The sequence below is a fragment of the Phocoena phocoena genome, chromosome 4 (assembly GCF_963924675.1).
Source record: "Phocoena phocoena chromosome 4, mPhoPho1.1, whole genome shotgun sequence".
Taxonomy (NCBI): Eukaryota; Metazoa; Chordata; class Mammalia; order Artiodactyla; family Phocoenidae; genus Phocoena; species Phocoena phocoena.
Window position 1 is genome coordinate 140636239 of NC_089222.1, and position 7093 is coordinate 140643331.

Consider the following 7093-nt stretch of genomic DNA (forward strand, 5'->3'; position numbering starts at 1 on the left):
ACTGTTGTGGCCTCTCCCGTTGCGGAGCACAGGCTCCGGACGCGCAGGCTCAGCGGCCATGGCTCACGGGCCCAGCTGATCCGCGGCATGTGAGATCTTCCCGGACCAGGGCACGAACCCGTGTCCCCTGCATCGGCAGGCGGACTCTCAACCACTGCGCCACCAGGGAAGCCCCCATAAAAGATTTTAAAAGCTGCCTGGGAAACCCATGGAATTTCAGCCTTCCAAGAGACAGAGGGTTCACATAATAGATACCCTTCGTTTAAAAGCTCACTATCGAGAGGAACGAGGTCCTTCTACTTTTAAAGAGTTCCTTTATAAGATTCACTGTCACAGATTAAAGCTAGTAACATTCAAAGATCCCCAGACTTAAATTCATAGAATATTCAGGAAAAGGATTTAAAGAGTGATACTTAGATGTATTCTTTTATACCTTGGCTTTGATGAACATTTTTTTTACTCACATCTTTTGCACACTTTTTATTTTGGTCTCTGGTATTCAATTCTTTAATGCTTCCTATCTAATCTAATGCTATTCAATAAACGAGCAAATGTTTTACTTAAAAAAAAGAAATCAATGTGGAATCAGCATCCGAAGGTAATATGTTGATGTTAAAGATGGAACTAGCCACACTGGATTAAAAAGAAAAAGAAAAAAGCAGGTTCTCATTAAATTGAATCTGCATGTAACTCCCTGACAAAATGTGTAAAAGACCAAAGATAAATTAATAATTTTTACTACCTATGTAAATACCTGCTTCCTGTGCATTTTGTTCACTTTTAAGTTCCTATTTATAGATACTATTTTTAAAATATCCATCCTTATTTGCTTCAAAACAATAAGGATGGTCTAGATTAGCAATGGTTGGATGGCTTTGGGGACTGGTTGACTAGAATATGGGGATTTAGTATACTGTACTGCTTCTGAGTATGGGTAAAATTATCCTTAATTAAAAAGAAAAACTGTAGTGGCCAAATTATGGCACAGCCATACAATGAACAAATAAGCAAACATTAAAACATTTTACAAATAAAGAAAAACCCAAACATATATGAAGAAAATTCAACACGTTGAAAATAATTACTTTCAGCTTCTGGGATTAAATGATTTTACTTTATTTTTGTTTTTTATTTAACAACCCTAAACATTTATGATCTGAAAACCAATTTGTTACTGAGCTGCTTCCCATTATCTATTTAAGACTCTTCATCACCTATTTAAGCTTAATGTTTTGAAACTCTCAACTGTCTTGCAATTATGTATTTTTACTGCAAACTCGCGGAACAACTGTGGACTGTGATAGGCAAATATACATTTAGGATATATCTGTATGCATTAATAGAAATCACCCATATTTTAGTTTCACAATGCTTGTCTTAATGGGGAAAATGTCTAACTGTCTGACAAATTACATTCTTGAAATAAAATAGTACGCAGTGCTTACAAATGCTATGTAAGTATACTCATTAACCTAGGAGAAAGTTCACACAGTATGAGAGACTACAAACCAGGATGTAGCAGGAATTCCCTGGCCGGCCAGTGGTTAGGACTCCATGTCGCCACTGCAGGGGGCATGGGTTCAATCCTTGGTCGGGGAACTTGCAAGCCGTGAGGCTCGGCCAAAAAAAAAGTAACAAAAAACAAACCAAAAAACAAAAACACGGATGTATAATGACACCAATTTTGTAAACTCGTAAAAACACAGAAAAGGATCTGAGAAAAATGCATCTTTAAATAGTTGCCTAGTGAGTGAATTATAATTTCGGGTGTTTTTAGCTTGTCTGTTTCCTGAGTTTTTCCCCCAGTGAGCACGGACTGCCCCTGTACTGAAATCTCACACACACACACACACACACACTTCTCCCTGCCCCTGCCCTCACACTTGCATACACACTTACAAACACCCCCCCCCACACACACACTTCTCCCTGCCCCTGCCCTCACACTTGCATACACACTTACCAAACACCCACACACACATTCTCCCTGCCCCTGCCCTCACACTTGCATACACACTTACCAAACACCCACACACACACATTCTCCCTGCCCCTGCCCTCACACTTGCATACACACTTACCAAACACCCACCCACACACACACACACACACACATTCTCCCTGCCCCTGCCCTCACACTTGCATACACACTTACCAAACACCCACACACACAAATTCTCCCTGCCCCTGCCCTCACACTTGCATACACACTTACCAAACACACACACACACACACTCTCCCTGCCCCTGCCCTCACACTTGCATACACACTTACCAAACACCCAGACAAGACTCCTTTCCCAGGGCCTCCGTGATCATCATGCATCTCCGCATCAGGCACCAGGTTCCATGCCTTAATTCCTGGTTAGTCTACATCTGAAAGGTCAAATTCAACCTCAAACAAGCCAAGAGAATGCAGGGTTCTTGCTAACTGCCTTTTCTAGTTAACAAACCAGACTGTCATTACTAAACAGTTATCTTCCTTGTCCTTCTAGAACATCTGAACTGACCTCCACTCAACCATTCCTATCACTCAGTTCTCATTCAACTACTTGTTGAAAGGGCAAGAAATTAACTTTTTCTAAGTACTGATCCCAGAAAAGATGCCTCAACGTGTTTTTTGGGTTTTTTTTTTTAAGTAATTGTTTTCTTTTGACAGCTGAAGAGAACACCCACTTGAGGGTTCATTTTATTAAAAAATCATAAAAGGATGCTTAAGGCAAGGATCTAGAAGTACTACATTCCAATTTTCTATAAAAGAGGCAATTTCTTTTAGGTATCAATCTATACAAGAAGTGAAAAAACCTTACCTGTTGTGCTTTTTAGAAAATTAATAAATCTCTTTAAACATATTACTAGCAATGAGTTCAGAATAAGAAAATCTTTGCATCTGTAAACATTTATCACATTCCTAGGGGTGGACGGCTGGGTAATACGAAATGAACACTGCCAGATGGGTTACAGGGTTAAAATTCACTAGTTTTTTTCCCCATTGGTTTATTTTTTAAATATTTATCTATTTGGCTGCACCAGGTCTTAGTTGCAGCATGGGGGTTCTCAGTCAAGGCATATGGGATCTTGCTCCCTGACCAGGGATCGAACCTGGGCCCCTTGCATTGGGAACGTGGAGTCTTAGGTCACTGGACCATCAGGGAATTCCCTTTATTTTTTTAGATAACCCTTTAACTGCAACAAGTAGCTGCTAAAAATTCTGGTACCAAAAAATTGCATCAAGTATCCATACACACAGCAAGAGAAAATGTTTCAGCTCCATTTAAATTTGCATATCCAAACAGTCTTACAAAACTTAAAAACTACAGGCAAATCTACTTGCATCACTGTTTCAGGTCCTTCCTCCACCAAGAATTTTCCCACTCCCCAAGAGTTGCCAAAGCCCTCTTTTGGGTGTCATTTCAACCCAAATCAATGTCCTCTGCATTTCTTTCTGTAGTTTCAGGTTTTACGATGCCACACCTCACCGCTGTGAGCTCTGTTCACACTGGGCATTCCAGCGGCACACAGCCCTTGCAGAGTTCTATGATCCGCTGGGACTCGTCGTTAATCTTTGGCCAGGCCACACAGCAACGTAGCATGTAGGACCTTAGCTCCCCAACTAGGGATTGAACCTGCAGCCCCTGCACTGGAAGCTCAGTTTTAACCACTGGACCGCCAGGGAAGTCCCCCCAAGGACTAATTTTTAAAGCATTCTTGCCTCCTACTAATCAAGTCCACAGGCAAAATAACATCAAACGTAGAGTTCTAAACTTCGTTCCAAGGCCTCTCCCTCTTTAGTGGTGACCTTGGCAAGATGCCATCTCTGGCTCCACTTCTGCATTTGCCAAATCAGCAGTGTCCAGTACCACCTCTAAAGACTATTTAGACGGCAAAACAGAGGGACAAGGACTTGCATGACAGCGAATCTCGAAAATAATACACAAATACAAACCTGTAAGATCTCGTGCTAGCTTTTTCAGTATTTATAAGCGTAGTTCATAGGAAGAGTGAATAATTACGTATTTATTTTGCTTCAGAGAACAGGGGACTGATTTCCCATTAAACCAATTTAGTCACAAAAGCATCTTCAAAGTACACTGTTGAAGTATTATAGAAAAAATGAAGTATTCCACTCTTCCAAAATTTTATTAAGACTTTGGAAAAACAAATGTGAAAATTCTTTAAAATGAAATTTAAACAACTTAATTCATGTGCTTCAAGAAATTCTTTCATAATTGAGATTTTATTTGTTGTTTTGAGGATCAGTACACAGACATTTCAATTTGTACACAATTCTCAACATACGTACCAAAAACCTAAAAAATCATGTAGTTGTGATTCTTTTCTGAACAGTTATTCCAGTGACTTTCCAGCTTAAAATTTGGGGGCAAATTTTCCTTCACAGGATATCAAGTACCAATATCTTCAAATATTGATATGCTGTTACATCGTAAGTCCCACTAATTCACAATTTAATATCACATACACTACATACTCAAATTGTCAATCGTTCACAGCACATTAACAGTTACTAGAAGAACTGGACTACCACGACCAAAGATGTTACAGAGTGCACAAAACTCTGCCCAGGAGAGCCAAGATCAAGGGGTGAGTGGTTTGCTTTAGGAAACAATTCTACCAAAAACAACGTGGGAAGAGAAGTAATTTAAAGTGTTTAAGACATTAAATGCGCAACTGACTCCAAACTGCCATTTAGTACGCTTTGTATTATAGGATATAAAAGCTACCCTCCATCTGTGGAATGTTAAGCTGACACCCAAGACAATCAAAGCCTCCCATATTCAATATCCCACTATTTTCTGGTTGTACCAAAAAATAAACAACCAGCAAATGATTTCACCTCTTAAAAAAAAGCATTTACACTTAAAAAATGGGATGAGGTGGGATTCCTTCCTTTTTAAAAATGTTTCTAGAGCTACTAAAAAACTTGCATTTACAAAATAGTTGATAAAAATATTCCTCTGGATTGTACAAGAAGGGAAACAGGGACCACTGATAGGACCAGGTGTGTGATATTAATCAGACTTGGCTTCTTTCTCTCCTGCTTCATCAGAAGCTGGGCTCTGCAAAATCAAAGGAAAAACAGTGATAGAACATTTGACTTCTGTGTCAGTGTTATACTGTTAGAGATATTTAGCATTTAATACAGTGTAAGTTTTATTCATTACTATTATTAAGTCTTGACAATACATTCAATCCTCATTATTTGTAGATTCTGTATTTATAAATTTACTGACTCACTAGAAGTTATTTGTAACCCCAAATCAATACTCATGTTTCATGTTCCATGGTCATGTACGTGCAGATACAGAGCAGCAAAAATATGAGTCACCCGACACAGACATTCCCAGCTGAGGCCCTTCTGCCTTGTTTCAGCTGTAACACTGTAAACAAGTGTCTTTTTCACACTCTGTTTAGTGCCACACATTTCACATTTTTTTGTGCTTTTGGTCAACAATGTTTACTAGACAAGTATAGTGCCGTCCAGTACTATGTGCTATGCAAGAAGGTTGTGACGTGCCATGTGAAGACACACGTTAGACAGCTTCACTGAGGCACGAGTTATAGTGCTGTTTCTGTTGGCCCTGAGTTCAATATTAACTTACCCAAAACATACATTAAACAGACACACATAAAATAAGGTTATGGTTTGATCTGTTGATGGAAATGTTGTGATGAGAACATTTTGAGAATTTCCACTATGAGCAACCGTCCAGTATACAGAGCAACCTTATAGAACACAACCATCATGAATAAGGAGAATCAACTGTAGTTGATAAAAGGGATCAGAAGGCCTCATTCTCCCCTTATAACTGGATTAGTTAATTTCATCTTACTATCACATAATATTTGACTTGGGGTTAGATTTAGGAATTTGTGACTGCAAATCGGGGGAGTAAGTAGTTATTACGTTAAAATCTGATCTATAAATATAAAAGTCTAAAAATTAATATTCTATTTAGATTTTCTGCTTAGCCAATGTTAAAAAAAAAAAAGGCTTGGCTTAAAAAGTTATATACCACAACCTTGCAACACACTTTTTTTTTTTTTTTCTCAGAGCTTAAAAGGATAAAGATTAAGGACATCAATCTTTTTAATTGCTTAATCTAAGTTACTACTTAATCCTAGACAAGTGGCTTTTAAGAAAAATAAGCCTTCTTTATTAGAAAGTGGGAATAATAAGACAAACGAAGGGAATCAATTAAAAAAATTTAAAGCAATATCCAGAATATAAAAACCAAACAAGATTATTAACAGTTCTACAGATGGCAATTTGGGGAAAAAAAAAAAAAAAAAAGACTAGAATATTTGTTTAAAGAAAACCCCTAGGTCATGTTAAAGAAAGAAAAATGTGTTATACCATTTAGTAAATTAAATCTTTTTAAAAACTCACACAAGCAATTAAATTAATGAACCCCATATACAATAAAGATCATGAATCTGAGTTTGAAATTCTGAATACATTACAATTTCTTGTTCACTCACTTAAAAAAACCCATTTACACATATATTTTCAAATAGGATCTAATGCATAAAAATAATCTGTCCATTCACTTGGGAGTTACTGTACAAAACTCTGTTCAATATCCTAAAGGATAAAGACTGCCTTATCTGCTACATAAAAATATAGTTTATTATCTACTCTTCAGAGTCAAAATGAACAATACACAAACACTTCTGACCTCCTCATTTTTAGTTTCTCCATTTTCTGCAGGTAAGTCTTCTTTAGTCTCTTGGTTAGCCACTTCAGCCTGCTTTCCCTTTGCTCCCCTTTTCCCTTTTGTTTGCACTTTTTTGTCAGAAGATTTATCCTGTGACAGAACAAGAATATATTTTACGTGTCAACTCTGCACTTACTAACATTTTCTGACTTGCTAGAGAGATTGCATCCACCGCAGCTGCAATGTTAATGTGGTCGTGTGTCACCTCTGAGTTACAGGACACACCTTAAGGTCCACCCCCAGTAATCAGGACCACACAGCACACTGAGGAGACCCTTAACAGCACCTGCACACCAAGTGTCATCAGACTTACAACAATTAAACCTAATTAAACCTAAAGCCTCAGCTACAACCCT

General features: G+C 38.1%; 1 pseudogene; it reads right to left on the reverse strand.

Moving 5' to 3' along the window:
* Positions 1-3788: 3788 nt before the first annotated feature.
* LOC136122121 (uncharacterized) lies at positions 3789-6844 on the reverse strand (annotated as a pseudogene).
* Positions 6845-7093: the final 249 nt, after the last annotated feature.